Source organism: Giraffa tippelskirchi, chromosome 9 (assembly GCF_054371585.1).
Source record: "Giraffa tippelskirchi isolate mGirTip1 chromosome 9, T2T-mGirTip1v1.2.pri, whole genome shotgun sequence".
In the NCBI taxonomy this organism is placed as follows: domain Eukaryota; kingdom Metazoa; phylum Chordata; class Mammalia; order Artiodactyla; family Giraffidae; genus Giraffa; species Giraffa tippelskirchi.
In genome coordinates this window covers 94,596,519-94,615,479 of record NC_137283.1, presented here as the reverse complement: position 1 = coordinate 94,615,479, position 18,961 = coordinate 94,596,519, and the positions used below count along the sequence as shown (strand labels likewise).

The window sequence follows — 18,961 nt, the reverse complement described above, 5'->3', positions numbered from 1 at the left end:
TATTGTGCCCATCTTTGCATGAAATGTTTTGTGGTAGCCTAGTGCAATTGATACAGTTGCTCCAAGGTAGCCTGGCCTACACATGAATTAATGAATCATTATAAAACTTTTATGATATATATTATTACAGTCGTATTCATAGTACAGTACTGGAAACATTGTTATATTTAATAATATACTCTTACCTATGGTGATAGGCTGATAAGCAGTTTCTCAAATGACAAGAGAGAAGCATACTGTCTAGTAATGTTATTCTGTGAAAGCAAAATTATAAAATAGGAAGAAATCTAATACATTATTGATTATATATTAAATATTACTCACATTATACCTATATAAGTATAGACTAGTATCTACATATAATTTTACATCATGGCATACCTAACTTTGCCTTAATTTTTCCATATTTCTAAGTGATACAGTTTGTCTGCAAATTTTTTTCAAATTATCTCAGATCTACCAGGATTTGGAATATATTTCCAATATACTTATTGGAAAACATCAGTGTGACCCATGCAGTTCAAATCCACATTGTTCAATGGAAAACTATATATACTATATTTTTCCTACACATACATTACCTATCATCAAGTTCAGTTCATATATTAGGCACAGTAAAGACAGTGAAAGTGAAGTCGCTCAGTCGTGCCCAACTCTTTGCGACAATGTGGACTGTAGCCCACCAGGTCCTCCATCCTTGGGATTCTCCAGGCAAGAGTACTGGAGTGGGTTGCCATTTCCTTCTCCAGGGGATCTTCCCGACCCAGGGATCAAACCCAGGTCTCCTGCATCACAGGCAGACGCTTTAACCTCTGAGCCACCAGGGAAGAGAATGCCCAAATTTCCAGCATCACTACTCTTGCACTTTGTGGCATTATTTAAGTAAAATAAGAGTCAATTGAACACAGGTACTGTGATTCTGCAATAGTCTGTGAAGATGTCTATGAAGCGACACATGGGTAGGATATACCAGCCCTAGGGATGATTTACATTGAGAGACTGGACTGGAAAGAGTGGGAGGGCACAAAATTTCATCATGCTACTTAGAACGGCGAGAACCTAAAACTTATGAAATGTTATTTCTGGAGTTTTCCATGTAATGTTTTCAGTTGTAGTAGAACTGCAGGTAACTGAAACTGCAGGGGGCTAAACGGTGGATAAGGGAAGACGACTGGATGACCTATGAATGGTGTCTCTGTTGCTGCTGCTGCTGCTGCTGCTAAGTCACTTCAGTTGTGTCCAACTCTGTGCACCCCCATGGGTGGCAGCCCACCAGGCTCCTCCGTTCATGGGATTTTCCAGGCAAGAGGACTGGAGTGGGTTGCCATTTCCTTCTCCAATGCATGAAAGTGAAGAGTGAAAGTGAAGTCACTCAGTCGTGTCCGACTCTTAGTGACCCCATGGACTGCAGCCTACCAGGCTCCTCCGTTCACAGGATTTTCCAGGCAAGAGGACTGGAGTGGGTTGCCATTGCCTTCTCCAAATGGTATCTCTGGAATTGCTCAATTCAATAGCCTTGCTTTTCATTCAGGTGCTCGAGATATGTGATTCCATTTTTTTCCATGATCTTAGTTATTTCTTAGAGTAACTGTTGTTTACTCACTTTTCTCTAGATCTTTCTTTTTCTTTTTTTATGGAACTGTGCAATGGCACCCCACTCCAGTACTCTTGCCTGGAAAATCCCATGGATGGAGGAGCCTGGTAGGCTGCAGTCCATGGGGTCACTAGGAGTCGGACACAACTGAGCGACTTCACTTTTACTTTTCACTTTCATGCATTGGAGAAGGAAATGGCAACCCACTCCAGTATTCTTGCCTGGAGAATCCCAAGGACGAGGGAGCCTGGTGGGCTTCTGTCTATGGGGTCGCACAGAGTCGGACACGACTGAAGCGACTTAGCAGCAGTAGCAGCAGCAGTGCAAAAGTTATGGTGTCATAAAGTTGTAATATTTTGGCAATAAATTTTAGAACACAAAGATCAAACAACATGAACCTCAACTAGTCTATGAAAAATAATTCTGCTCAGCAAGGTTTTCTTTTTCAAGATATCCAAGAATCTTTCTGATGAAATAGGTATATTAATAGACCATAGTCAATATAATTATATGACCCTTTAAAGAAATCAAATCTCTTCCAAATAGTTCATTTTAAAGAATTAATACATTTTTTATACTTGCACATTTGAACTCTACTGTAAGACAAGATGGTGAACTTTATGTTTGCTGCCAAAATACAAGAGTATAAGATATATGTAGGTTTGCATATGTGTGCATGGGTGAATATATTCAATCTATACATATTCAGGAAATGCTAAATAATCCCTGTGGTTCTAAATCATGCCAGGTTTTAGTCTTACCTCAGTAATCATTGCATATAACAAAGGCCTCTTGTGGTCCTTTTTAATATTTTTTTCTAATGTAAACTATAATTAATACTATATACCTGCTTTAAAGTATGTTTAAAATTGAGTAGTGTTTTACTGAAAGATGGGGCTCCCTTGGTGGCTCAGACAATAAAGAATTTGCCCACAGTGCGGTAGATCTGGTTTCTACACCTGGGTTGGAAAGATCCCCTGGAGAAGGGAATGGCAACCCACTCCAGTATTCTTGCCTGGAGAATTCCATGGACAGAGGAGCCCAGCAGGCTACAGTCCGTAGGGTCATAAAGAAAGATAGAAAATTCACACTCCATTCAAACTCTGTACAGAGTCTCCTTATAGATCTTATTTTGGCAGGTTCATAGAGATGATTTTATAAAATAAGGATCTTAGGGCCCCACACCAGAATATAAAATGTAGGTTTAAGATGAGAGTAGAATGATGCCTCTAGCTCATTGCCTTATTGTGGAACCTGAATTGGCCTGGAATTACATGAGATTAGATATTCTGCTACTGATCACCTCTTCTTATCTCCCTAAAGTCAGTAACCCCATATTTGCACAGCCTTTTAAAAGTAATACTGGAGCTGGAGGGTCCAGGAAAGAGGTGTTGTGTTCCAATCAGGGGACTTTGCAGTATTCTAGACAAAAGATGATGGAGTTAAAAATAGTGAAAGCTCTTTAGGAAATAACTCAAGAGAAAGACTAGACTGCAGAAGAAGGGTGAAGGAGGTGGGAAGAGTAACTTCCAGATTTTATTTTCATTGTAATTAGGAGACACAGGTTAATATACTGAACACACAAACACACAGAGAGAGAGAAATAGAAAATATTTTCTCTGTTTAGAGAATGGCCATCCATCCATCATCATGTTTACACTCAGGAGAATAGAAATGCAATGAGTCTCAAAATTTTAAGAAAATGAAGATGTTCTCCACATTGTAGAGTATATATTCTCAGAATTTTAAATTATCAGCATATTAGTCTAATGGATAGATAGATGAATTATATTACTATAAAACACAGTCCCTTGATTAAGTCAACTTAAGCTCATTTAGCTTTACTAAAATTACATTCTTTTGTCCTTTCTTCGTTCTTTTTTTTTTTTAAGATAGGAGTTGATTAAATACAGCCTAAGAGTCAAGACTGGCCTAAGACTAAGACTGTCCCTCAGTCTCTTTTTGTAAACAAAGTTTTATTGGAACCCAGCCACATCCATTCATTTGCCTCTATCCATGGCTTCCCCGGGGCTCAGATGGTAAAGAATCTGCCTGCAATGCAAGGTTCAGTCCTTGGTGGTGCCAGTCAGGTGGCACTAGTGATAAATAATCTGTCTGCTAATGCAGGAGATACAGGAGACATGGGTTCAATCCCAGGATCGGGAAGATCCCCTGGAGGAGAAAAATAGCAAGCCACTTCCAGTATTCTAGACTGAAAAATTCCATGGACGAGAGGAGCCTGGCGGGCTAAAGTCCATGTGGTCGTAAAGAGTCGGACACGACTGGGTGATTGAGTGACGGAGCACACATACAAGGCTTCCCATAGGCTGTAAGGAGACAGCGGGATAGATGCAACAGAAACTAGATGGCCCATGAAATTTAAAATATTTGGCCTTGTGCATAGGACCTCAAAACACTAAATTCTAAATATATAATAGCAAAGTATATTTTTGAAAAACTGTATTTTCTGCCTTAATATGAATTTCTTATTTCTTTAGAACAAGCATAATTTTATATATAATATTTTGAGCCCCAGGATAAATATGCTTCTCATCTCCCATTCTTAAATTATGCTTTCTGTTGTTTTTCTCATCTTCTAATGTATATCTCATCAGTCAATCTCTGGCATATTCATAGGCAGGCACACTCCCAAGACAATTACATATATAACTCTGTTTTTATTGCACATATTCCATATTAATGCATCAGCTGCTTTATTAAAACATTTGGAAAATATTTATATGCCAAAATGTATGCTGAATCTAAATACTTCACTGAGGAATAAATAGGAGTTGTCATCTAAAAGACAATTATAGCAAAGCATTGATACTCTTGAGATCCTACTCTCTTATACAGAGTATTCTGATAAGTCTGCCAACCCAAGGAACTCAATGAAAACTTCTATTTAATAATTTAGGTACAAATACTTAGGTAGAGAGAGATGGGAGGTGACCAGGCGATAAGAAGGATGAGGTGGTCAGGTTTCCATCAGCACAGTACTCACAGGTAAAGAAGTAAGGTAAAGTTCTTTGTAACATTGACTTCGAAATAAAGTGCTCCTTCACGTTAGAATTTGAAAAGCGCTGCACTATTTAATCGGAGAAGGCAATGGCACCCCATTCCAGTACTCTTGCCTGGAAAATCCCATGGATGGAGGAGCCTGGTAGGCTGCAGTCCATGGGGTCGCTAAGAGTCGGACACAACTGAGCGACTTCACTTCCACTTTTCCCTTTCATGCACTGGAGAAGGAAATGGCAACACACTCCAGTGTTCTTGCCTGGAGAATCCCAGGGACCGCGGAGCCTGGTGAGCTGCCGTCTATGGGGTCGCACAGAGTCGGACACAAGTGAAGCAACTTAGCAACAGCAGCAGCAGCAGCAGCAGCAGCAGCAGCAGCACTATTTAATAAGGCATGCAAATTTCAGTTCCTAAATCCAAGAACATTTATGCTTTGGAGGTTTATTTCATTCATTGTAGTAACTAGTTTGAGGTTTTTTGCTTGTTTGGTTTTTGTTTTGAGATCTGTGTGGGCCGATTCTTAGAGAGTAGTTTCTCGTATTTGTTGGTACTTTTTTATATTAATGCTTCACAGATACACTCAGTTCAGTTCAGTCGCTCAGTCGTGTCCGACTCTTTGTGACCCAATGAATTGCAGCACGCCAGGCCTCTCTGTCCATCACCAACTCCCGGAGTCTACCCAAACCCATGTCCATCGAATCGGTGATGCCATCCAACCATCTCATCCTCTGTCGTCCCCTTCTCCTCCCGCCCCCAATCCTACCCAGCATCAGGGTCTTTTCCAATGAGTCAACCCTTCACATGACGTGGCCAAAGTATTGGAGTTTCAGCTTCAACATCAGACCTTCCAATGAACACCCAGGATTGATCTCTTTTAGGATGGATTGATTGGATCTCCTTGCAGTCCAAGGGACTCTCAAGAGTCTTCTCCAACACCACAGTTCAAAAGCATCAATTCTGCGGTGCTCAGCTTTCTTCACCATCCAACTCTCACAACCATACATGACCACTGGAAAAACCATAGCCTTGACTAGATGGACTTTTGTTGGCAAAGTAATGTCTCTGCTTTTAAATATGCTATCTAGGTTGTCCATAACCTTCCTTCCAAGGAGTAAGCGTCTTTTAATTTCATGGCTGCAGTCCCCATCAGCAGTGATTCTGGAGCCCAACAAAATAAAGTCTGACACTGTTTCCACTGTTTCCCCATCTATTTCCCATGGAGTGATGGGACCAGATGCCATGATCTTAGTTTTCTGAACACTGAGCTTTAAGCCAACCTTTTCACTCTCCCCCTTCACCTTCATCAAGAGGCTCTTTAGTTCTTCACTTTCTGCCATAAGGGTGGTGTCATCCGCATATCTGAGGTTATTGATATTTCTCCCGGCAATCTTGATTCCAGCTTGTGTTTCTTCCAGCCCAGCGTTTCTCATGATGTACTCTGCATATAAGTTAAATAAGCAGGGTGACAATATACAGCCTTGACATACTCCTTTCCTATTTGGCACCAGTCTGTTGTTCCATGTCCAGTTCTAACTGTTGCTTCCTGACCTGCATACAGGTTTCTCAAGAGGCAGGTCAGGTGGTCTCGTATTCCCATCTCTTTCAGAATTTTCCACAGTTTATTGTGATCCACATAGTCAAAGGCTTTGCCGTAGTCAGTAAAGCAGAAATAGATGTTTTTCTGGAACTCTTTTGCTTTTTCGATGATCCAGTGGATGTTGGCAGTTTGATCTCTGGTTCCTCTCCCTTTTCTAAAACCAGCTTGAATATCTGGAAGTTCACGGTTCATGTATTGCTGAAGCCTGGCTTGGAGAATTTTGAGCATTACTTTACTAGCACGTGAGATGAGTGCAATTGTGCGGTAGTTTGAGCATTCTTTGGCATTGCCTTTCTTTGGGATTGGAATGAAAACTGACCTTTTCCAGTCTTGTGGCCACTGCTGAGTTTTCCAAATTTGCTGGCATATCGATACACTAGACTAACTAAAAAATGCAAAGTGCTATTGGAAATGTCCTATGACAATTTTATGTTCTTCTGTATGCCTTACTGCTGAGGAATTAGGTGTGTCCCGTGAAAAAAGACTCTGTGTACCTTGTGTCTAAGAGAATGGGACCTATGATGTGCCAGTTCACCATCATTCCCACATCCAGCCTTTCATTTGGAACTCATTGAATGCACTATATCAGTTGTGTCTAAAGATGTGTCAAAACTTGGGGAAAAAAAGCAAAACAAAGCAAAAAGTCCTCAAGGCACAGTGTACAAATAGTTTTTAGAAGCAGTAATTATAACCACAAATGTATAAAAGGACAAGTGCCAGATACTAACCAATAATGACTCTTTTCAACGATAGGTACCTGTATGGGTAAGCATCAAAGTCAGTATTATCATTTACTAATACAAATTACTGCTGCCTATCTGAGAACCAAATTATAGTATCAGTAAATATTTATGCTTTAGATTTTCTTTGAGTTGTATTTAAGGGGGAAATATGACACCTGTTCAAGGTAGTAACTGCCAAGTTTCATTATTTCAGTGGTGCCCTTTCCCTTTCATAAGCCATTTTAAGTTCTTTATTACAAAGAAGGGAAAGGAAATAAATTTGGCAAAATTAGCACAGACACTGTGTTATAACAGACACAGTTATAATGAGCTTGCTTGCTTCTACTGGGATTTTGCTCTACTTTCCATGAACATGCCATACAAGTTGATTGATGCATCGCTTGTCCCATCTGGGAGGAACAAAGTGATTCTTCAGAGATTCTTCAGCATTCAAAAATGCCTGTGATATTTGTGCTAAAGATGTGTGTTCTAGCGGTTTAAGTATTTATGTGTGTGTGTGTGTGCACAAATTCTTTATATTGTTGTTCAGTCTCTAAGTCACGTATGACTCTTTGCAACCCCGTGGACTGCAGCACATCAGGCTTCCCTGTCCTTCAGTATCTCCCAGAGTTTTCTCAAATTCATGTCCATTGAGTCTGTGATGCCATCCAACCATCTCATCCTCTGTTGTGGCGCCCCCTTCTCTTCCTGCCCTCAATCCTTCCCAGCATCAGGGTCTTTTCCAGTGAGTTCGCTCTTTACAGCAGATGGCCACAGTATCAGAGCTTCAACATCAGTCCTTCCAGTGAATATTCAGGGTTGATTTCCTTTAGGATTGACTGATTTGACCTCATGCAGTCCAGAGGACTCTCAAGAGTCTTCTCCAGTACCACAATTTGAAAATATCAATTATTTGGCACCCAGCCTTTTTTATGGTTCATCTCTCACATCTGTACATGATTACTAGAAAAACCATAGCTTTGACTATCTGGACCTTTGTCAGCAAAATGATGTCTTTGCTTTTTAACACACTGTCTAGGTTTGTCATAGCTTCTTGGAATGAAAATTCCAAGAAGCAAGTGTCTTCTAATCTCATGGCTGCAGTCACCATCCACAGTGATTTTGGAGCCCAAGAAAAGAAAAGCTATCACTGCCACTACTTTTTCCACCTTCTATTTGCCATGAAGAAATGGGACCAGACGCCATGATCCTAGTTTCTTGAATGTTGAGTTTTAAGACAGCTTTCTCACTCTCATCTTTTACCTTCATCAAGAAGCTCTTTAGTTCCTCTTTGCTTTCTGCCATAAGGGTGGTGTCATCTCCATATTTGAGGTTGTTGATATTTCTCCCGACAATCTTGATTCCAGCTTGTGAGTCATCTAGCCCCACATTTCACATGATGTACTTTGCATATAAGTTAAATAAACAGGCTGATGATATACAGCCTTGTTGTACTCCTTTCTCATTTCTCAACTAGTCACTTGTTCCATGTAAGGTTCTAACTATTGCTTCTTGACCCATATACAAGTTTCTCAGGGGACCAGTAAGGTGGTCTGGTATTGCCATCTCCTGAAAAATTTTCCACAGTTTGTTGTGATCCACACAAAGGCTTTAGCATAGTCAACAAAGCAGAAGTAGATGTTTTCCTACAATTCCCTTGCTTTCTCTATGATCCAGCGAATGTTGGCAATTGGAAATCTCATTCCTCTGCCTTTCCTAACCCCAGCTTGTACATCTGGAAGTTCTCACTACATGTACTGCTGAAGCCTAGCTTGAGGGATTTTGGGCATAACCTTACTAGCATGGGAAATTTTTTCAATTAAAAATGAAAAATATACATATTTTAAAGAAGGCAAAAAAAGACACCATGACTAATACATACTAGGTGGTAAATATTGAATAAATGTTGTAGGTGTCAAAGTAACTTTCTTCACCATAACTTGTGTCAGTAACTATGCTTTCAAATTGCAAGCAGTAGAACTATTTGGAGGCCTCCTCTGTGGCTTAGCTGGTTAAAGCACCTGTCTAGTAAACAGGAGATCCTGGGTTCAAATCCCAGTGGGACCTTTTGTGATTTTCCTGCCTGCAAAAAGGGTTTAGGGAGATCAAAGATCCAGTCAATCTTAAGGCTTCTTTGGTGGCTCAGACAGTAAAGAACCACCTGCAATGTGCGAGACCTGGGTTCAATCCCTAGGTTGGGTTGGTTCAATCCCCTGGAGGAGGCCACGGCAACCCACTCCAGTATTCTTGCCTGGAGAATTCCTTGGACAGAAGAGCCTGGTGGGCTACAGTCCATGGAGTTGCAAAGAGTCAGACATGACTGAGCCACTAAGCACAGCACTATATAGGTCCCTATACCTATCAAGAAGAATATTTTATTATACATATAGATAGTGCGCTCAAGATTAAATCCAATGGTTTTTTGATCCAGTTGGACATCAGGCAGCACACTAATCTAGACTAGAATGTTCTAGAGATATCCCAAAATAAGTTCTTTAACAGTTTGTTGAGAAATTTCTCAAGCCATAAAAGTGGGTATTAGACATGCAACTCAGCTAATTTTGACATGAACTGAAATCACCAAAATTAAAAGATGGATTTGATTAATGTGCATCTCAGTTTTGTGGGTCTGAGAAAGACAGCCTTACTTTATCTGTTTGTTTCTAATTATGAGTTATTTTCAGATCCAAGTTTTAGAGCACATATCTCTAGTTTCTGCTAAGAATCAGTCTCACAATTGATACTTTGGTGCTTATGCTTTAGTATATTATCACTTTCCAAAACAACATAACAGCTTTTTTAAGCCAAGCAAAATGGTTAAGCTTGCAAATTTAACAGAACTTGAGAGACAGAAAATATAAAAGACCTGTGGATTTTCTTCCATCAGTAGATGTAAATGCTAATGAAATGTTCCTTAAAACACATTTAAATTAAACCATGAGCTACCTTCAACGAATGTATGATAGTTCAAGAAGAATTGAAAATGTAACTGCCATCAGGATAAGACAGAGTACCGACGAGCTGATGGGCCACGTTCTCAGGCAAAAGGTAGTTTTCCTTCTCCTACATATTAATAATGACAGGTGGTGCTGGAGATAATTTTAACCAGATTATGGTGAGCTGTAGTTCTGATTCTAAGACTTTTTTTTCCCACTGCTTTGCTTGAATAAAGTATGACTGAACACACTTTAAAATTCATTTCTTTCCCAAAAGCATTTGAAGATTTTTTGTGAGAGAACTGATGAGGTACTTACTTTTTTTTTCAAAACTAAATAAATAAATCTTTGAAAAACTTAAAGCCCTGATTTTTAAAGGGCTTCGCAGACATTTATGTGAAGATAGATTTTTCTAATTCCTTAATGTGAAGATGCCTGTTCACAGAGCTTCCAGCCCTGAACTGTACGGGTGCATGTGCCTGTGTGTGTATAAAGAATGCACAGAAAAATAATTTCTCATCCTTGGACTTTAAAACAAAGCTAATCCTAATTGGCAAGATATGGAAATCTTTTCAGCCCCAAAGTAAAAATGTCTATCTCTTTGGTGTTTACATCTTACAAGAAAAAAATGTGTTTTTTTCTAAGTAAGCCAAGCTCTGACTAGCATCTGCCTCTTGGTCAAATACTGAGCCTTGTGAATCTCATTCAAAAGGCTTGAAGGAAGCTTTAAATCTATCAAACCTATTTCTTTAATGAACTCAGGCAGGCACCTGTATACGAGTGTGTATGTGTGTGCATGGTGTTTAAGAACAAAAGAAAAAAACATGCCTGATTTTTGACAGGCATGTTTAAGGCACAGTATTAGTTGCTAAAATAATCAAAAGCAAAAATATAATCAAAATTCTCATATATAAAGTTTAGAAACCAGTTAGGTATTAGTCAGCATTAGAACTTTAAATTGTTCAGAGGGATTTCCTTTTTTAAAGCAATGTTACATGCACTGTGATAACAAAAGAAGTATATATGAAGACAGCACCAAATCATTGTAGCTCAAGTAACTTATCTTTATTCAGTGATCACTTATATCTTGCTTACTATATTCCAACCTGTTTGCAAATAGGAATTCACTCCTCTTTATACAATGAAGTGGAGACTATTTGTTCCCCTGTTTTCCTTCTTTCGTACACATGACATTGAAATGCAGACAACCAGAGGTCCTGAAACAATATCTCCTGAAAACAGTGAGCCCCAGATATAAATTTAGGCAGCCTTCTATTCATGGCAGTTATTTTGACAACATCAAAATCTGTTTTTAACCACATACTCAACCTCCTTAATCAGTTTCACCCTTTGGACTGAAAGCATTTTATTAATACTGGGTCTCAGACTTCCAACCAAAATTAAATAATCTTAAGAAAAGGAAAAGCTGTACCACTCTGCACTAATTCTTTCTGTCAAATATCCCAAGTACTTAAAAAGCATCCCTTATAAATCTCTTTCAAGGGGTGATAGATTTGCTCTAATCCTTAATCAAAGTAAGGGGAATATAAGAGCTACTGCGGGTGTAAGTCTTAGTCCACAAAGGCAAACGAGCTAGAAATATGCCTTAGTGTTCCAAAGCCCAACTTAGTGTTTTAACTCTGAGCCTCCCTTTAAGGGCCTACACCAAGTTTCTGCTGTATCCCTAACGTCTTCCATAGTGTCAGGCTATTGAGAAGAGGAGGAAGTTGGGCCATCTGCTCTGATAAATGGCCCATGCAGGTTAGCCATGACATGTCTGTTTCACCAGTTCTGGAGGCCTGTTAGTTTTCTGCTATTTGGTACTGCCTGTGAGAGCCAAGAATCTTCTGCCAGATGCATGTGATCCTGCCTGCCTCAAATTACCTGCCTGGCATTTCCCTAGTAGTGCTACCTCTGCCTAATCCTCTAAAATAACTTTTCTCTGTCTTTTGTCTCTATCTCACTCTCATCCTCTTCGGATATCTGGGAGAGAATTCCAATGTTTTCTTTCCTGATCTGGTCAAAACGCCTTGAAAATGTCAACAATTATCCTTTTACAAAGGTCTTCAGTGCTTTGAACACAAACCTAGGGAGACTAGCAGGTTATTTTGGGTTTCTGCTCTGCCACAGTTTCTCCCTTGAGGCAATGAGCACAAAGCCTATTATCTGCTAGCAGGTGAAAGGTGAGGAGGACAATTCCAACCCAAGCAGCAAGTTTCCTGTTATATCAGTAATTAGCTTGTCTCACAATGATTGCCCTCCTCTTAAATAAAGCACAGAAGGCTGTTTCCTAAAGTGTTTAGGGGTTAAGTTTATTCTGTATTAACAGGTATAAGGAAATGGCTTTTAAAAGAAGAATATTTGTCTTAATATTAGTTACACTATTAGACCAGAAAACAATGTTGTTTGACAAACATCGCTATATTTATCAAATAAAAACTAGATGGTGCATTCAGCATACTGATCTTTTTTTAATGCCATTCTCAAATAAAAGGAGCCAAGGGTTTCTTGAAATGACTGATTCTAGGGTTACAGCAAATAATATGCAAAATGAGTGTAGAATATCTGGTAGCACTCGAAAGTAAGAAAGCACACACACACACACCAATGAGGACATGCCAAAAGGATATAGGAGCCAATAGAAAGAGCTCCAAATGGCCAAAGCTGGAACAACTTAGAAAAAATTAAATTACAGTATTGGATTACAACTCAAATAGTCTATACTAATATAAATAAATTATTAAATAGGTAGATTGGAGAAATAGTCTCCTGTGCAGAAAATTTGAAATCACATTTATAGATACTATGCTTTCCAGAAGGTAGAGCATAACTATCCATTCCTTAACTGGAGACTACCCAGAGTGACTTCCTTCCAGAGAGCACAATATGGATATGGGAGGAAAAGTAACTTTATAATGAAGAAGCCTACAAATACCATCTCATTCATATGATCAAGGTTAAAATCACTAGTTATATTGATAGCATGTAGTCTCGACAGGATGTGATAAGAATGGTGCTTTCCCTTTGTGGTCTTTCTCCCCAAAAACACATTATCCCAGTCGAATCCTAAGGATAATAGAAAAACACAAATTAAGGAAAATGCTGCAAATTGTCTGACCAGTATTCCTCAAAACTGTCAAGGTCATCCAAAGTAAGGAAAGTCATAATCTAGAGGAGCATATGGAGATTTGATGACTAAATATAATGTGGTCCTCTGCATGGGATCCTGGAACAGAAAAAGGATATTAGGTAAACAGTAAGGATATCTGAATAAAGTAACGATATTAATTAATAATGATGTATTGACATGTATTTAGTAATTGTGTCAAATGTACTGTACTAATGTAAGACGCTAATAATAGGGGAACTGCTTGTAAGGCATACAGGAACACTTTGTACTATATTCAGAACCTTTTGGTAAATTTAAAACTATTATAAAATAAAAAGTTTATTTTAGGTAATCACATGGTAACCTAACAATTTCTGGGATGAGATGGATCATCACATTGAGTTTTCCCTACCACATTGTCTCAGCAAAAGTATGCCTACAGTGCAATCCCTTATATAGTTATATGGCAGAAAGAATTCTGTCAGTAGCAAAAATCATGGCATGGAAGTGGGTGAACAATTAAAAACTTTAAAATTTTTATTGAATTTTATTGAATCACTTATTTGCTGAAATCAATATACAGCAAGACAATTTTTTAACCTCAAAGCATTTGAATGCATTTTAGAATTTGGCACCATCTCTCAAGTTTTGAAGTCACTTGCTTATTTTCATTCATCACAATGCATAGACCTTGCTAATACCTTGTTAAATGATGATTCAGTGTAAGTATGGTATAAAGTTTTGTTTTGTTTTTTGGAATGTCTGCACAGCATATTGAGATGCTTTTTATTTCAGGGCTTAAAATATTTAATGAACAGGTGGCTTACTGCCAGCTACAACTTACTCTTCAGCTATAAAGAGAAAAAAACTATGAAGTTCAACATCGGCTGTTGTTACAGTAACTTCAGACCTTGATTTGTAGGTTTCCAAGTACATTAGAAGAAGCCTACAGTATGTGAAAAGAAAAGAGTATGTGAAATATAAAGGAGCAGGTATTATTCAGATTATGTACCAGTATTTGACCTTTCATCTGATATCTTTACTTTTCTTGATTATTAAAATTTGTAGTATTTTCTAACTAAAAATGCAATTCTAGACTTGCTTTATTTCTAAGAAGTTGAGGTACCATCATCGTCATTAATAGCTTGTCTTTATCATCAGCTTTAGTAGAAGTAGGACCTTAAGTTTCTCCACTTGAATTTGCTTTGAGAAGTCATCTCTAGAGATATTTTTATTCTTAAAATTCCTTTGAAATTATTCTACTTATTATCATTGATTTGCTGATAGAAAACTAATGTCTGCAATTGCCCTAGAGTGTGAAATGTTGAAATGGTTCTCAATAACAAATTTCTGAAATTTAGTACTTTCACAAGAAGGAAGTTTTAAGTTGCCTTATAAATGATCAGTTCAGTTCAATTCAGTCGCCCAGTCATATCTGACTCTTTGCAACCCCAAGGACTGTAGCACGCCAGGCTTCCCTGGCTACCACCAACTCCCTGAGCTGGCTCAAGCTCATGTCCATCGAGTCAGTGATGCTATCCAACCATCTCACCTTCTGCTGTCCCCTTCTCCTCCTGCCTTCAATCTTTCCTAACAAAAGGGTCTTTTCCAATGAGTCAGTTTTCGTATCAGGTGGCCAAATTTTTGGAGGTTCAGCATCAGTCCTTCCAATGAATATTCAGGACTGATTTCCTTTAGGATTCACTGGTTTGATCTCCTCGCTGTCCAAGGGACTCTCAAGAGCCTTCTCAACACCACAGTTCAAAAGCATCAATTCTTCGGTGCTCAGCTTTCTTTATGGTCCAATTCTCATATCTATACATGACTACTGGAAAAATAGTAGCTTTGACTAGATGGACCTTTGTTGGCAAAGCAATGCCTCTGCTTTTTAATATGCTGTCTAGGTTGGTCATAGCTTTTCTTCCAAGGAGCAAGAGTCTCCTAATTTCATGGCTGCAGTCACCATTTGCAGTGATTTTGGAGCCCAAGAAAATAAAGTCTGTCACTGTTTCCATTGTTTTCCAATCTATTTGCCATGAAGTGATGGGACTGGGTGTTATGATCTTAGTTTTTTGAATGTTGAGTCAATGATCAATTGAATTGGTCAACTGAACTGATTAACTGAATGTTGAGTCAATGATCAATACAATGATCATTTAGTATGGCTTGTATATGTCACAGAAGAGACTGTGCAATCCAAAGAGAGTTCACAGAAGCTTATAAACTCTTGTTGGAGGTGACACTAGACACCTAGAAGAACACTGTTTATAAGTGATTTATCTTCTGGAAAGTTAGAGATATCAAATTTTTATACAGTGGGACATTCCAAAGGAAAGACATTATCTTAAGAATTACGACAAGTAGTCAGGGCTGTGAAGAAGAAGATCTTACTCCCAGCTTTGAGCTGGCATTATATGACTCTGATAATACACTTGGGTCTCAGATTCTACAGCATTGTAAAAGTATCAGGGAAGAATGGACCACAGTTGTCTTCCTGCTCTAAAATTGTTTTATTCTATAAATGCAGATATTTTTATCTTCTATAAAATAATTTGTATTAGAAATCAATTTGTAAAATTCCTGATTCAATTGCATCTGCCAATAGCAAGTAAAAACTGCAAATCATTTAAATCTCTGACAGTATTATCTTAATCAGCTGCTAATAAATCAATTGTTCTAAATTCTATTTTCCAAATCTTTGATCTAGACTTTTTACCTGTATTGAAAGGTAGATACAGAAGTGTGTCCTACCTGTTTGAAAGATTAAGTGAAGAATTATTTTTAAAGGTTCTTATTACCAGGTTATTTTTTATCAAAGCAGATAATAACTGAACTTCATTCTTTTAGAATTTATTCTGACTTCGAGAAATTCCTTTATGTATTCATTAATAAATAGAGAAATCTTGAAGTCTGTGGATCCCAAGAGATCTGTAGTGTTGCTATAGATCATGCATATCTCAATGGGGGTGCATTTACTCTCAAGACAGCAAAAATAGGTTTATTGAGGGAAGAATTTAAAAAGAGTAGTTATGATATGTGTTCAAGGCCTTCAAAAGAGCTTTAGTGCAGATACAGATGTAAGGATATCAGTGGGATTAAAATTTTTATGGGGAATGATTAGGAATAAAAATCTAAAAATGTTTGTTAGAAAGACAATGGTAAAGAAAAGTTCATATCACTGAAAAGCCAAAGCAATTTAAATATATATTTTTTAAACCCTCAAAAATATATCTGGGTTAGAAAGCAGAGTGCTAAGTCTCTTCCCAAAGCAAATTAACCTGGCTGAGTTATAAACCTTTCAAAAATTAAACTTATAATGAGCATGCAGACAGATCTTTAACCATAGCAATTCCTTCAAGGACTGAGCCACTCTGACATTCTTTGGGAGTCTAATTGAAACTGATTATGGTTGACATCTCATAATAGATGTCATTAGTTTAAATGATTTGTTTTGGGGTCTCAAAACAGTTTTGGTCCCATATATTTTCTAAAGTGTGCAGTAAAATTCCTTTATAATTTAATAACAATATGGTGTCTAAAATGTACAATTTCTCAGAGCATGTCCAACTGCCTTTGAAAACACAAACATACACTAAACCAAAGTGTAAACCACATGAGTCACGCTCTTCCATCTTGGTGTTTGTGTGGACTAGTGAATCCCTGGGAGTTTTACATTCTAACAGGTGGAATCTTCGAGAGAATCTTTTTAATTCTTTATTTAAGCAAAGAATAGGGAAAGTAACAGTTGCCATCACAGAACTGATTTTATTTTGTGAGTCTGTTTAAGGAAAATAAGACTGGCTTCTATGATTCATAATTACTAAGGAAGATGCATGATTTTGATATAATATTTGACTCCATTGAAAATATGTGTGGGTGGTATATGATCAAATAGTTTTGTATAGCATCAATTTCCTTTTATGTTATTTATGTTAAAAAATATTCTTGCTAATAACAGTGGTAATCAGCTACACTGTATAAGAAACACTGTATGCAAACTGTAATACCAGTCAGACTAACAAAGCATAAATCATAACTGCTCTATCATAAAATGCCTCTATTGCAGTGAATCTGTCAAGTTTTGATCATGTGAATTTTATTTTTGCAAGCATCACTTCATATGCCATAGCCATGAAGGAATAAAAGGAAAGAAAATGTGTTTTGCATCTATGTGTCATATGTATTTCACTAAGAGATAATCACATCTAAGAAATGTGGGAATTGAGTCACAAAACAGTAAGTGCAGATAATAGAGCAAATCAAGTCAGAAAATAGGGTGAAAATAGCATTACAGCTTATCTTTCCAACTCTGAGCATTAAGACATATTTCTTAGCACTTATATTTCCAATTTAAATGAAGGTAAATATATTTTAAACTTTTGACTTTCTAATTCAGACCCATAAAAAAAAAGGAACCTGTTTAGTCTATACTCAGGATTGGAAAAAATGTCATGCAGTAGAAAAAGGACAATAAATAAATATGAGTAATATAAACTATGAATAACGATGTATCTCCTATTTCCATTGTAGTTTATAAAATTGGATTTTTAATCTATATAAGAGCAGAACTGGAAACCACATGAGAATCTTGAATTTTAGAATCTCCAAGGAAATGAAAATTGTGTATAGTAGCAAAAATATAACATGAAGTGTCACAAATAAATTATCATATTAAATATTATAAATAATACTGTATATAGATCACCTAAGATGAGATAAGGTGGCTTTTTAAAATTTTATAACCAATAGCCATGTTTAAAAAAACTCAAAATAGTGGTTAAGATTATAGACAATTTCCCAGCACTCTGCTATGAAATCTTCAATAGCTCAAGCGCTTAGCACAGGCTACAGTTTTAGATTGGAAGTCAACATGAGATATGTCAAGAGCACTAGTCTAGAAATACTGAGCATAAGTGCCCTTCCCGACTACCTAAGTGACAATTCTGGTTACATTTCCTTTTTTTTTCTTTTTTAAGGGTAGTTGCACTGATACATGTTTCTAAAATCATTAGATCATGGCTAACTCAGAAAGTGATAGCAGCTATGGAATAGCTACTAAGAAAAATCCATTTAGTCAGAAATAATTTCATTTCAAAAAGAGCTTGTGTATCCTAGAAACCACTTTGGGACCCTCAGGAACCCATTAGTTTCATGAACTCACAGTTCAGGAACCTTTAATTGGGATTATTTCAAGGATTCCTTTCATCTATGATATTTATGGTCTGTGCTTCTAAACCAAGTTTATCCTAAGTACCAAGGATTCTATGAACTTGTGTTTTGAAGCAGACATCAAATGGAATCTTTTTACTTAACTACATTTATGGAATACAGATAAGTCCAAGCTTATTCAAGGAGAAAAGTCAACCAACCAAATTCAAGGGGGAACATGAGAAGGTAAAGGCTACCCACTCCAGTATTCTTGCCTGGAGAATTCCATGAACAGAGGAGCCTGGTGGGCTGTAGTCCGTGGTGACACAGAGTTGGACACAACTGAGTGACTTAACAGTTTTACATATGGAATTGGTTAAACCCTAAAACTCTTAGGTGATCCAGGATTACAATTCTGTTCCTAAGTCATTCTCTACTATAAGCAGAAAAAATATTTACTATTTTTTATTATTGTTGTCTCTATGTTTCAGTCAGAATTTCTGGGCTTCCAACCCCCAATGGAGTTGGGGAAGACAAACTACTGGTGGCAGTGGCTCAGTGGTAAAGAATCCTCCTGCCAAAACAGGAGACGCGGGACGGGTTTGATCCCTGGGTCTGGAAGGTGCCCTAGAGGAGGAAATGGCAACCCTTTCCAGTATTCTTGCTGGGAAAATCCCAGGGACAGAGGAGTGTGGCGGACTATAGCCCATGGAGTCACAAAGAGTCCGACATGATTGAGTGACTGAACACACACACATAGGATGGCTCTGAGATCCAGCATCCTTAGGAACATGAGACATTTTAAGAATGTCTTATGTCATACTACCTTAGATGCTA

At 37.8% G+C, this 18,961-nt stretch overlaps 1 protein-coding gene and 1 non-coding gene across 3 annotated transcripts in view; both read left to right on the top strand.

Annotated features, from left to right (window-relative positions):
- The window catches only part of NKAIN2 (sodium/potassium transporting ATPase interacting 2), a 635,629-nt gene that overhangs the window by 250,781 nt on the left and 365,887 nt on the right, over positions 1-18,961 (top strand). The gene's annotated exons all lie outside the window — the stretch shown is intronic.
- TRNAT-AGU (transfer RNA threonine (anticodon AGU)) lies at positions 8,921-8,998 on the top strand. Its single transcript has one exon. It is a non-coding gene; the product is annotated as a tRNA-Thr (tRNA).